The 14,178-nt window shown below is 42.9% G+C and overlaps 1 pseudogene across 1 annotated transcript; it reads left to right on the forward strand.

Annotated features, from left to right (window-relative positions):
• Positions 1-267: 267 nt before the first annotated feature.
• Positions 268-5,138, forward strand: LOC309564335 (annotated as a pseudogene). Its single transcript has 2 exons — positions 268-301; positions 4,445-5,138. The product of its transcript is annotated as an uncharacterized misc_RNA (transcript).
• The last annotated feature ends 9,040 nt before the right edge of the window (positions 5,139-14,178 follow it).

Below are 14,178 nucleotides of genomic sequence, written 5' to 3' on the forward strand. Positions count from 1 at the left end.
ACATCATAGGTTGAACTGGATGGACGGATGTCTTTTTTTAACCTCACTAACTATGTAACTATGTAACTGGTGTCACACACCCTGCGCATGGGGTACCTTTCCCATGCGTGCGCTCATCAACGTAAAGGGAAAAGGCATAGGCGGTGTTCAGGTGAAATCAACCTTAAGGCAGGCCCCCGACTTTAGGATGAACCCTGCACCACGTGCAATGAATATATGTACTGAGTCCCACTAAAACATGTTCAAACAACTGACTGCTTTTCCTCGATGGAGGGGTCCAAAATAGAACATCTAAGAAAAGGTAAGCTACAATTTTTATTTTATTTTTTGCTAAATGAATGGGTAACAAATATAAAGTAGGCGTTATTCCAATTTGGCTGTGGAGATACGCTTTAAAGTTCTGAACTGGAAGTGCTCCCAACTCCGTGGTGCTCCCAAGGAGAGGAGGTGATAAGAGAAGATGGCTTACAAAATTGTGAGTTGATGTTCTGCTCCTAAATGACAACTACGGAATTTCTGCTCCTGTGTATGACGTTCCATGCCGAAGCATTCTGATGTGCCAATGTGATGTCCGATGTCACGAAAATCCTACAAAGTTCTAATAAAGTGCAGAAAATACATTCTGTGTGTGGACATTCCTTTATCTTTTTTTTTTTTTTCCATTAACATGGAACTCTGCGTTCCCAGCACAGAGAATTTTTCTTCTCCCTGCAAAGCAGCACGTTACACACATTACACATTGTTAGGCACAGTTAACCCTTTAATCACCCCAAGATGTTAACCCCTTTCCAGCCAGTGTCATTAGTACAGTGACAAAGTACAGTATTGGCACTGATCATTGTATTAGTGTCACTATTGATGTCAGTTTTAATTAGTGCTCTTCCCAGCCAGCGTTAGCTAGCATCAGATTCCCCGCCACACTATCATTGTCCTACTATTAGTCGCTGATCACCACCATTACTAGTATAGCATTATAGCTGCAGCATATAGCTTCCAGTATATACAGTATCTCACAAAAGTGAGTACACCCCTCACATTTTTGAAAATATTTTATTATATCTTTTCATGTGACAACACTGAAGAAATGACACTTTGCTACAATGTAAAGTAGTGAGTGTACAGCTTGTATAACAGTGTAAATTTGCTGTCCCCTCAAAATAACTCAACACACAGCCATTAATGTCTAAAGAGCCGGAAACAAATGTGATTACACCCCTAAGTGAAAATGTCCAAATTGGGCCCAATTAGCAATTTTCCCTCCCCGGTGTCATTTGACTCGTTAGTGCTACAAGGTCTCAGCTGTGAATGGGGAGCAGGTGTGTTAAATTTGACGCTCTCACTCTCTCATACTGGTCACTGGAACATGGCACCTCATGCCAAAGAACTCTCTGAGGATCTGAAAATAAGAATTGTTGCTCTACATAAAAATGGCCTAGTCTAGAAGAAGATTGCCAAGACCCTGAAACTGAGCTGCAGCATAGTGGTCAAGCCCATACAGCAGTTTAACAGGACAGGTTCCACTCAGAACAGGCCTCGCCATGGTCGACCAAAGGAGTTGAGTGCACATGCTAAGCACCATATCCAGAGGTTGTCTTTGAGAAATAGACATATGAGTGCTGCCAGCATTTCTGCAGAGGTTGAAGGGGGGGGGGGGGGGGTGTCAGCCTGACAGTGCTCAGACCATACATCGCACACTGCATCAAATTGCTCTGCATGGCTGTCATCCCAGAAGGAAGCCTCTTCTAAAGATGAAGCACAAGAAAGGCCGCCAACAGTTTGCTGAAGACAAGCAGACTAAGGACATAGATTACTGGAACCATGTCCTGTGGTCTGATGAGACCAAGATAAACGTATTTGGTTCAGATCGTGTCAAGCGTGTGTGGCGGCAACCAGGTGAGGAGTACAAAGACAAGTGTGTCTTGCCTACAGTCAAGCATGGTGGTGGGAGTGTCATGGTCTGGGGCTGCATGAGTGCTGCCAACACTGGGAAGCTACAGTTCATTGAGGGAACCATGAATGCCAACATGTACTGTGACATAGTGAAGCAGAGCATGATCCCCTCCCTTTGGAGACTGTGCCGCAGGGCATTATTCCAAAACGATAACGATTCCAACACACCACCAAGACGACCACTGCCTTGTTAAAGAAGCTGAGGGTAAAGGTAATGGACTGGCCAAGCATGTCTCCAGACCTAAACCCCATTGAGCAACTATGGGGCATTTTCACATGGAAGGTGGAGGAGCGCAAGGTCTCTAACATCCACCAGCTCCGTGATGTCATCATTGAGTGGAAAAGGACTCCAGTGGCTCTGGTGAACTCCATGCCCAAGAAGGTTAAAGCAGTGCTGGCAAATAATGGTGGCTACACCGGTGTGAGTCCGCAGGGATGCTCCCCATATGAGAAAGTAAAGGCAGGCAATAGTGCATTATCTCAATGGTAGGTTTTTATTAAAAGTAAAGCACTTACATGTGGGCTGAAAATGAAGGGCGAATGAATAGATCAGATGTTTGTGGCCGCTCTGCAGCGCGGACCGCAAGTAATGACGACGCGTTTCCCCTAAGAAGGCGTCCACTGGTAAAATCCTACCATTGAGATAATGCACTATTGCCTGCCTTTACTTTCTCATATGGGGAGCATCACTGCGGACACACACCGGAAGTGACCCAAGGAGGAAGTTTACATCTTTATTGTAAAGGAGCCATAGTAGGATTATTTAAAGAGCGTTTGCTTGGACAGCAGAGAGTGTGGAAACCGTTGCAAATTCCCCAACCTGATCTGTGATATTCTTACATCTGGTAAGAGTCTCAAATACACTTTTACACGAGGTGAAAGATTGGGCCGTGGGAAGAATTTTGCTGTACCATACTGGTCTGTGTCATCTTTATAGTGCATGCCAATTTTTCAGTTGGTAAGGGTACCTTTACCTTATCCACATCACGTGGTGCCGTGGGGGATATGAGTATGTGAAACCTGCACCTTTCTCCATTTGCACTTTAACACCAAGAAGATTAATTTGCACAGTTTATGGACTTTATTGGGACTGTTTATTTATCACCCATTCATCCTTACACCTGTTTGGAGAGTGTTTTCACTTATATATTGCATTTTTGTTGCACATTATTTATGTAATCATTATTTTATTGGTTCCAACACATTTATACATTATTTCTACTTAGTGGTTTTTCTTTTGAGATTCACACGGTGACGATTTTTGTGTATATATATCAAACGCACTCATACACTTTCCTTAATTCATTTTACTCCTCAGCTAAGTACAATTGTCATCCCCCCTAGCAGGCCCCTCTCCTCTTTTTATAAAGCTCCTCAGGAAGTACATGCCACGGATACCCCGCACTTTCTTTCTGCCTGGGAGCGGGACTTGCAGGACGGTCTATCAGAAGAGCTACGATCTAGGATACTCCAGATGACCCACACATCTGCCACTTCATCCAACTCAGCAGAAATGAACTATAAGCTGCTTACACGTTGGCACCTAGCTCCAGTGACTCTACACCGCATTTTTCCCAACGTCTCTGATAAATGCTGGAGAGGCTGTGGGAACAGGGGCCCCCATGCCCAATTATGGTGGTTTTGCCCAAAAATTCAAAAGTTTTGGTCGGAAGTAATTCATTGGATTGGTAAGATACAAGGATACCCGATTCCTCTGAACCCATGGGTAATTCTCTTTCACTGCCTGGATGTCCCCTACCACCTGTATAAACGCTCCATCACCCCTCACCTTCTGAATGCTGCCAAGTCTCTCATTCCTCGTTTATGGGCCCAATCTGAACCCCCCACCATCCGCAAATGGTTGTTAAGCATGGAACTTACATACCTTATGGAAGACCTGACTCACTCACTGCCTCCAATGACACTTGGTCTGGCTGGTTGGGCTTCACTCAATCACCAGATTACATCTCCTTGATGGCAATGCCCACCACATAATCCATATGACCTTTAACTAAGCCTTCTTTGCCTATTTCATTTTCTAACCATGTAATTTATTTTAAGTGTAAAGTGATATCTGTTGGTTGCTTCAAGTATCTTCAGCTGGGTCCCCCCCTCTCTCTCTCCCCCTCCCCCCCATCCCCCCCCCCCGCTCCGACCTATGTCCTTTTCTCTTTTCTTGCTCCCCCCCCCCTTCTCTTTCTCCTATTCTTTGCCCTTGACAATGTTATAAGGTGCTGTCAAAGTTTTTTGTACTAATTTCTGGTACGTTTTCGCTTAGCTCCAATGTTTGTAAGGCTCTATGAGCTTTAATGCACCTTGTACTAATTCCTTTGTTCATACTGTTATATTTTCAATAAAAATATATTAAACAAAAAAAGTACAATTTTCATATCTCTGTCTTAATTTGGGCAATTTCTAAGTACTGTATTTATTTCCAGTATTTTTACTGCATTTTGTTTCCACAGTTTTTTCTCCCCCTCCCCCCTACCCTCAGTCATCGGCAATGACCACAAAGATGGAGTAGATGGCTTCACCCTTCTTGACCCTCAGGACGAACCGCTCTTTGCTTCAGATACCTTGCAACATCCGAGATCCTCAGAGTGGTACCCCCTAGATCACGTGGCAAAATACATCGCCGCTCGTATTCGGAAACCACTTGATAAGGTGGCACGGAACAAGCTCCGGGCAGAATGCCCACGCCCAACAATTCCTGATATGGCTTGTGATACCCCTGATGTGGATCAAAAAATTGCCCAATTTTTGGGTAAATCAGGTTGGAAGACCAAGAAAGGCCTGGATTTTTCCTTGCGGAACTGCCAGGATAAAATCCTAGATGTCCTTGGACAGAGTGCAAAGATATTCGACATTGTCGAAACAGCATTGGCAGGAGGTACACCTGCAGATTTGATAGCAATCAGGGGGTTGATACTGCATTTAGTATGTTTGCAGGGCAACGCCAACATTGCATTAGCGACCGGAAGACGCAAGACAATTTTTAGAAAATAGAGCCTAAGCTGGTAAAAAGCCTCCTGTTTCGAGATAACTTTGTAAAAGAGTTGGGCACATATGTAGGTACCTTTACGGCACTTGATAAGGCACAAGCCAGCATGAAACAAGTGTTCTCACAGAGAGTTTGTGGTGGGGCAGGCAGATATCAGGGCCGCCTGCCTGGCCGGGGTTCATACTGATCTTCTCAAGGCTCCATCCACTCCAGGTTTCCAGTGCCTGAGTCCAAGTCCCCCTCACCTTTCTTCCCAGTTAGGGGCAGACCTTGGCAATCTCGTGGACCCAGAGGTTCTTCCTATGGCCGACAGCCTTATGGTAAGTTCCATTCCATACCACCTGTCTTCTTTATCAATGGTGGGGGGGCAGACTCTGTCATTTTGTCTCTGCCTGGCGCAGGATCACTGCAGATACTTGGACCCTCCACACAGTCCTTGGTTACTCTATAGATTTTGTGCAACACCCTGTTCAAACGCAATTCCCCAACTGCATTGTGTTCTCCATACACAATCAATACCTGGTGGTGACAAAGGAAATACAATCCTTAGCCTCCAAGGACACAATCTCAGCAATTCACCCTTGCACGCCAGGTTTCCTAAGCAACCTCTTCCTGGTCCCCAAGAAAGGTATATACACTGTAATTCTTATACATAATCTTGCAGTAAATCTTTCTTCTTGAGATCTGTTGATCATGAATGAAAGTATTTGGTGATTGTGCTCCCACCTAACTGTCTTTGATGTTTGTCGCCCAAACCCTCCAAAAAGGATGCTATCCTGGCTCCCACTGGAAAGATGTCTAGCAGTCTGTTCTCAATTTGATTCCAAGTAAAAAGGAAGTTTTCACTTCACTTCACTGTGATCTGGTAAATTTCAGCCTGGCCTTCAAGATTTGGCCTCCTGAACCCATAGATCGACCGACCTGAGCAAAAAGACAGCTGCTTTCTCTTATTAGACCGTGGCCACAATCTTTACATTTCGTCTGTCACTCGCTTAGTCCAGTGTTTTGCCAAATAACAACCTCCTATTATGGAGAATGTTCCAAAGGGCTTGTGTGGAGGCTTCATACACCCTCGAGTGGCACAACCATAAAGCTCTCATCGCTTTGACTTAATGCGCCAGCCCTAAAATTAGTTCTTTTGAAGACAGGGCCAAAAGTCTCCAGCCAGGTTCAAGTCCTCCAGAACTATTATTATTATTATAATTATATAGTATTTATATAGCGCCGACAGTTTACGCAGCGCTTTACAACTTGAGGGTAGACAGTACAAATACAATACACTTTAATACAGTAGGAATCAGAGGACCCTGCTCGTTAGACTATGCCCACTCTCGCTGGTTCCACTTGAATTAAAGGCAATTTGTTAATGCTTTAACCACTTTATGACTGCTCACCGTGCTGCTGCTGCGGCACAGTGGCAGCCCTGGGTCCAGCGACGTAGACCTACGTCGCTGGATTCCTAGCTGTCTCGGCTGCTCGGCGGTTTAGACACAGCGGGAGTCGGGCCGGAGGAGGAGAGGCAGTGATCACCATCTCTCTTCCCCGATCGTTGGGGAAAGAGTGAGAAGATCCGCCCGCTTGTGTAAACAAAATGTGTTTACACAAGCGGGTGGATCTTCTCTGTGACAGACAGGGACAGATCACAGGATTCAGCATAGCTGAACCTGCAATCTCTGTCTCTGTCACAGAACCCCCTCCCCCCACACACGTCAGTAAGCTTGAGGCACAAATTTAACCCCTTGATCACCAACATTGTTAACCCCTTCCCTGCCATTGTCATTATTACAGTAACAGTGCATATTTTTAGCACTGATTACTGTAGTAATGTCACTGGTCCCACCAAAAGTGTCAAAAATGTCAGTTAGGGGTCTGATCTATCCGCCGCAATGTCAAAATCCCGCAAAAAATTGCAGATCGCCGCCATTACTACTGTGTCTGAGTGTCTGTGAGTGCCTGTGTGTCTGTGTGTGCCTGCGAGTGTCAGTGAGTGTCACGGTGAACCAGAGGGTGAGAAAGTAGAGTTAGGAAGCTAGAAAACAGCCACACAGGACAGACTTAAACTACTGAATCCCCATCAGATTAGATTAGTGGGTACAATGCCCGGCAGGTGTGGAGATGCGATTCGGTGTACATCTTGTGGCATGTATACGTTCCTCTATCAGGCGATCGAGGGCAAATACAGCTGCACAAAATGTAAGCACGCTGCATCCCTGGAAGCTCAGGTCCTGAATCTAGGGAAGCAACTGGCAGCACTGAAAATAATGTCCATACTGAAGGAGAGCTGGGTCCGTACCCGTCAGGTGCAGGCAGGGGCCTGCACAGAGGAGGGCGGAGATACAGGGGTGCAGGCATTAGAGCAGAGTAGATGGGTGACAGTTAGGAGGAGTAGAACAAGGCAAGGAGGCCGGTCCTGGGCTGGAGCACCCCAATAAATACGCCCATTGCGTGGTGTTGGGAAAACCAGTCGGGGACAAGAATTGCTGGAGCAGAGCGACGCCCCTAGCTGCCAGGGGAAGAACTCCTCCAGTGAGGCTGGGAGAAAGGGAAAGGAAAGACAGGTTCTGGTGGTAGGGGACTCAATTATTAGAAAGACAGAAAGGGCAATCTGTCACAAAGACCGTATGTGTCGAACTGCCTGCTGTTTACCGGGTGCTCGGGTTCGGCACATCATGGATCGGGTGGACAGATTACTGGGTGGGGCTGGGGAAGACCCAGCTGTAATGGTACATGTCAAAGTCTCTTTAGTAGGAACGGATTGCACCTAAATGGGGAGGGTGCAAACGTACTGGGTGAGAAGATGGCCAATGAGTTAGAGGGCCTTTAAACTAGGTGATGAGGGGGAGAGTACAGATGTAGAATTAGCCAGCGGGAGCAAGGTTCATTGGGCAAAAATGGGGACATTAGTGGTAGGGTGTTCAGATTTCCTAAATCCAAGGTGGGTATGGGGAAAAATTGCAACATCAAACGAGGATGTAGTATGCAACCGGACAAAATTACGAGGTTTGTATACCAATGCTAGAAGCCACTGCAAGCAAAGTCAACAAAAAACTGGCATGTATAAAAAAAGGGGATTCACTCCAGAAATAAAGGAATTATTCTCCCACTTTACAAGACTCTGGTCCGGCCACATCTGGAGTATGCTGTTCAGTTCTGGGCACCGGTCCTCAGAAAGGATGTGCTGGAACTGGAGAGAGTCCAGAGAAGGGCAACAAAAATAATTAGGGGAATGGAGGACATTAGCTATGAGGAAAGACTACAAGCACTGAACCTATTCTCTCTGGAGAAGAGATGCTTGAGGGGGAATATGATATGAATGTAAAAATACTGTACTAGTGATGATCCTAACATAATGAACAAACTTTTCAGAGAAAGGGAATACAATAAGACACGTGGCAACTCACTAAAACTAGAGGAAAAACGGTTTACCCTTAAAATACGTAAGGGGTTCTTCACTGTCCGAGCAGTAAGGATGTTGAATTCTCTTCCACAAGCAGTCGTATCAGCAGGGAGCATCGATAGTTTCAAAAAACTATTAGATGGGCATCTTAAAGACCACAACATACAGGGGTATACAATGTACGGTTAACAGCAAACACACACACACACACACACACACACACACACACACACATCATAGGTTGAACTGGATGGACTGATGTCTTTTTTCAACCTCACAAACTATGTAACTGGAAATGGACATTATAATCAAACTCAAATAACGCTTTGTAGGATTCCTTTTGAAAGGTTCTTTAAGTTCTGGAATTTGAGCAACTAATGTTTAAAAGAGCATCTTTGCACCAGCCGGGACTCGAACCCGGGTCGCAAGAATGGGAATCTTGCATGATAGCCCTACACTACTGGCACCTGGATGCTCACAAAAAGAGAAGCTCGAGCCATGAGTGGTCATTATCCAGTGCTTGCTCTACAGGGTTTCTTTCCCCTTAATGTAAAGTTTTAATTGAATACATATTGTGATAAAAAATATATGGAAGCTCAAGTCATGATGGGTGAATATCCAGACCTTTTTCTATAAGGTTGCATTCCACTAAATGTAAAGTTTTAATTGAATACATTTTGTGATGAAAACAAAAAATTTGCTCTTTTGAATGCTGCGAACTGTGATCAGAAGCATGGGCTTTTGCAAACCACCTAGTGCATTGTTTTGCTGAATTTCAAGGTTTCACAAACAAACACACTTTCAGGAGAGAAAATATAGTAAATGGATATCTTGCAGTTTATGTGATGAAGTGTATTTTTTGGTATAGAGGTAATTCAGAGCTAAGGTTTAGGAACTGGAAATGGACATTATAAGCAAACACAAAAAACGCTTTGTAGGATATATTTTGAAAGGTTCTTAAAGTTCTGTAATTTTAAAAAGTTCTTCAAGTTTTTAAATTCGAGCAACTAATGCTTAAAATCACATCTTTGCACCAGCCGGGATTCGATCCCGGGTCGCAAGAATGGGTATCTTGCATGATACCCCTACACTACTGGCACCCTATGTGTTAACCATGAGAAGCACCTGTCATGAGTGGTTATTATCCAACCCTTCCTCTAAAGGTTTGCATTCCCCTAAATGTAAAGTTTTAAATGAATACATTTTGTGATGAAAATATAGAAAAGGTTGTTCTTTTGAATGCTGCGAACCGTCATCAGAAGCATGAGCTTTTGCAAACCACCTAGAGCATTCCTGGACTGAATTTCAAGGTTTCACAAATGAACACACTTTCTGGAGAGAAAATATGTTAAATGGATGTCTTGAAATTTATGTGATGAAGTTTAGTTTTTGCTATACAGGTAAGTCAGAGCTTAGGTTTAGGAACCGAGATATATTCTGTGTAACTATAGGCCAGTCAGCCTAACATCAGTAGTCTGCAAGATTTTGGAGAGGATGTGAAGGGACTACATACAAGACTTTAGTAATGAAATCAGTATTATTAGTAGTAATCAGCATGGTTTCATGAAAAATCATTTTTGCCAGACCAATCATTTGACACAGTTCCCCACAAACGCTTACTGTACAAACTAAGGTATGTAGGTATGGATCATAGGGTGAGTACCTGGATAGAGAACTGGCTCCAGGGGAGAACTCAGATTGGGTGGGTGTGGAAGGTGGGGTCCCCCAAGGTTCTTTCCTGGGACCAATCCTGTTTAATTTATTCATAAATGATCTAGAGGAGGGGATATCTTGCACAATCACTGTATTTGCGGATGATACTAAACTAAGTATGCCAATATCTTCTATGCAGGATGTGGAAACCTTACAAGCAGACCTGAACAAAATAATGGGGTTGGCAACTACATGGCAGATGAGGTTTAATGTTGAAAAATGTAAAGTAATGCACTTGGGCATCAGAAACACGAAAGCAAGCTACTCACTAGGGGGAAACCTCTGGGTGAATCTAAGATGGAAAAGGACCTCGGGGTACTAGTGGACAACAGGCTTGACAGTGGCATGGAATGCCAAGCTGCTGCAAGCAAAGTCAACAAAAAACTGGCATGTATAAAAAAAGGGGATTCACTCCAGAAATAAAGGAATTATTCTCCCACTCTACACGACTCTGGTCCGGCCACATCTGGAGTATGATGTTCAGTTCTGGGCACCCGTCTTCAGAATGGATGTGCTGGAACTGGAGAGAGTCCAGAGAAGGGAAACAAAAATAATTAGGAGAAAGGAGGACATCAGTTATGAGGAAAGACTACAAGCACTGAACTTATTCTCTCTGGAGAAGAGATGCTTGAGGGGGAATATGATATGAATGTAAAAATACTGTACTGGTGATGACCCTAACATAAGGAACAAACTTTTCAGAGAAAGGGAATACAATAAGACACGTGGCCACTCACTAAAACTAGAGGAAAAACGGTTTACCCTTAAAATACGTAAGGGGTTCTTCACTGTCAGACCAGTAAGGATGTGGAATTCTCTTCCACAAGCAGTCGTATTAGCAGGGAGCATCGATAGTTTCAAAAAACCATTAGATGGGCACCTTAAAGACCACAACATACAGGGGTATACAATGTACGGTTAACAGCAAACACACACACACACACACACATCATAGGTTGAACTGGATGGACCGATGTCTTTTTTCAACCTCACAAACTATGTAACTGGAAATGGACATTATAATCAAACTCAAATAACGCTTTGTAGGATTCCTTTTGAAAGGTTCTTTAAGTTCTGGAATTTGAGCAACTAATGTTTAAAAGAGCATCTTTGCACCAGCCGGGACTCGAACCCGGGTCGCAAGAATGGGAATCTTGCATGATACCCCTACACTACTGGCACCTGGATGCTCACAAAGAGATGCTCACAAAGAGAAGCTCGAGCCATGAGTGATCATTATGCAGTGCTTGCTCTACAGGGTTTCTTTCCCCTTAATGTAAAGTTTTAATTGAATACATATTGTGATAAAAAATATATGGAAGCTCAAGTCATGATGGGTGAATATCCAGACCTTTTTCTATAAGGTTTCATTCCACTAAATGTAAAGTTTTAATTGAATACATTTTGTGATGAAAACAAAAAAGTTGCTCTTTTGAATGCTGCGAACTGTGATCAGAAGCATGGGCTTTTGCAAACCACCTAGTGCATTGTTATGCTGAATTTCAAGGTTTCACAAACAAACACACTTTCAGGAGAGAAAATATGTTAAATGGATATCTTGCAGTTTATGTGATGAAGTGTATTTTTTGGTATAGAGGTAATTCAGAGCTAAGGTTTAGGAACTGGAAATGGACATTATAAGCAAACACAAATAACGCTTTGTAGGATATCTTTTGAAAGGTTCTTCAAGTTCTGTAATTTTAAAAAGTTCTTCAAGTTTTTAAATTCGAGCAATTAATGCTTAAAATCACATCTTTGCACCAGCCGGGATTCGAACCCGGGTCGCAAGAATGGGAATCTTGCATGATACCCCTACACTACTGGCACCCTGTGTGTTAACCATGAGAAGCACGAGTCATGAGTGGTTATTATCCAACCCTTCCTCTAAAGGTTTGCATTCCCCTAAATGTAAAGTTTTAAATGAATACATTTTGTGATGAAAATATAGAAAAGGTTGTTCTTTTGAATACTGCGAACCGTCATCAGAAGCATGAGCTTTTGCAAACCACCTAGAGCATTCCTGGACTGAATAATAGTAATGCACTTGGGCATCAGAAACACGAAAGCAAGCTACTCACTAGGGGGAAACCTCTGGGTGAATCTAAGATGGAAAAGGACCTCGGGGTACTAGTGGACAACAGGCTTGACAGAAGCATGGAATGCCAAGCTGCTGCAAGCAAAATCAACAAAAAACTGGCATGTATAAAAAAGGGGATTCACTCCAGAAATAAAGGAATTATTCTCCCACTCTACACGACTCTGGTCCGGCCACATCTGGAGTATGTTGTTCAGTTCTGGGCACCCGTCTTCAGAATGGATGTGCTGGAACTGGAGAGAGTCCAGAGAAGGGAAACAAAAATAATTAGGAGAAAGGAGGACATCAGTTATGAGGAAAGGCTACAAGCACTGAACTTATTCTCTCTGGAGAAGAGATGCTTGAGGGGGAATATGATATGAATGTAAAAATACTGTACTGGTGATGACCCTAACATAAGGAACAAACTTTTCAGAGAAAGGGAATACAATAAGACACGTGGCCACTCACTAAAACTAGAGGAAAAACGGTTTACCCTTAAAATACGTAAGGGGTTCTTCACTGTCAGACCAGTAAGGATGTGGAATTCTCTTCCACAAGCAGTCGTATTAGCAGGGAGCATCGATAGTTTCAAAAAACTATTAGATGGGCATCTTAAAGACCACAACATACAGGGGTATACAATGTACGGTTAACAGCAAACACACACACACACACACACATCATAGGTTGAACTGGATGGACTGATGTCTTTTTTCAACCTCACAAACTATGTAACTGGAAATGGACATTATAATCAAACTCAAATAACGCTTTGTAGGATTCCTTTTGAAAGGTTCTTTAAGTTCTGGAATTTGAGCAACTAATGTTTAAAAGAGCATCTTTGCACCAGCCGGGACTCGAACCCGGGTCGCAAGAATGGGAATCTTGCATGATACCCCTACACTACTGGCACCTGGATGCTCACAGAAAGAGAAGCTCGAGCCATGAGTGGTCATTATCCAGTGCTTGCTCTATAGGGTTTCTTTCCCCTTAATGTAAAGTTTTAATTGAATACATATTGTGATAAAAAATATATGGAAGCTCAAGTCATGATGGGTGAATATCCAGACCTTTTTCTATAAGGTTGCATTCCACTAAATGTAAAGTTTTAATTGAATACATTTTGTGATGAAAACAAAAAATTTGCTCTTTTGAATGCTGCGAACTGTGATCAGAAGCATTGGCTTTTGCAAACCACCTAGTGCATTGTTATGCTGAATTTCAAGGTTTCACAAACAAACACACTTTCAGGAGAGAAAATATAGTAAATGGATATCTTGCAGTTTATGTGATGAAGTGTATTTTTTGGTATAGAGGTAATTCAGAGCTAAGGTTTAGGAACTGGAAATGGACATTATAAGCAAACACAAAAAACGCTTTGTAGGATATATTTTGAAAGGTTCTTAAAGTTCTGTAATTTTAAAAAGTTCTTCAAGTTTTTAAATTCGAGCAACTAATGCTTAAAATCACATTTTTGCACCAGCCGGGATTCGAACCCGGGTCGCAAGAATGGGTATCTTGCATGATACCCCTACACTACTGGCACCCTATGTGTTAACCATGAAAAGCACGTGTCATGAGTGGTTATTATCCAACCCTTCCTCTAAAGGTTTGCATTCCCCTAAATGTAAAGTTTTAAATGAATACATTTTGTGATGAAAATATAGAAAAGGTTGTTCTTTTGAATGCTGCGAACCGTCATCAGAAGCATGAGCTTTTGCAAACCACCTAGAGCATTCCTGGACTGAATTTCAAGGTTTCACAAATGAACACACTTTCTGGAGAGAAAATATGTTAAATGGATGTCTTGAAATTTATGTGATGAAGTTTAGTTTTTGCTATACAGGTAAGTCAGAGCTTAGGTTTAGGAACCGAGATATATTCTGTGTAACTATAGGCCAGTCAGCCTAACATCAGTAGTCTGCAAGATTTTGGAGAGGATGTGAAGGGACTACATACAAGACTTTAGTAATGAAATCGGTATTATTAGTACTAGTAATCAGCATGGTTTCATGAAAAATCATTTTTGCCAGACCAATC

The sequence above is a fragment of the Pelophylax lessonae genome (genome assembly GCF_965119305.1).
Source record: "Pelophylax lessonae genome assembly, chromosome: 9".
In the NCBI taxonomy this organism is placed as follows: Eukaryota; Metazoa; Chordata; class Amphibia; order Anura; family Ranidae; genus Pelophylax; species Pelophylax lessonae.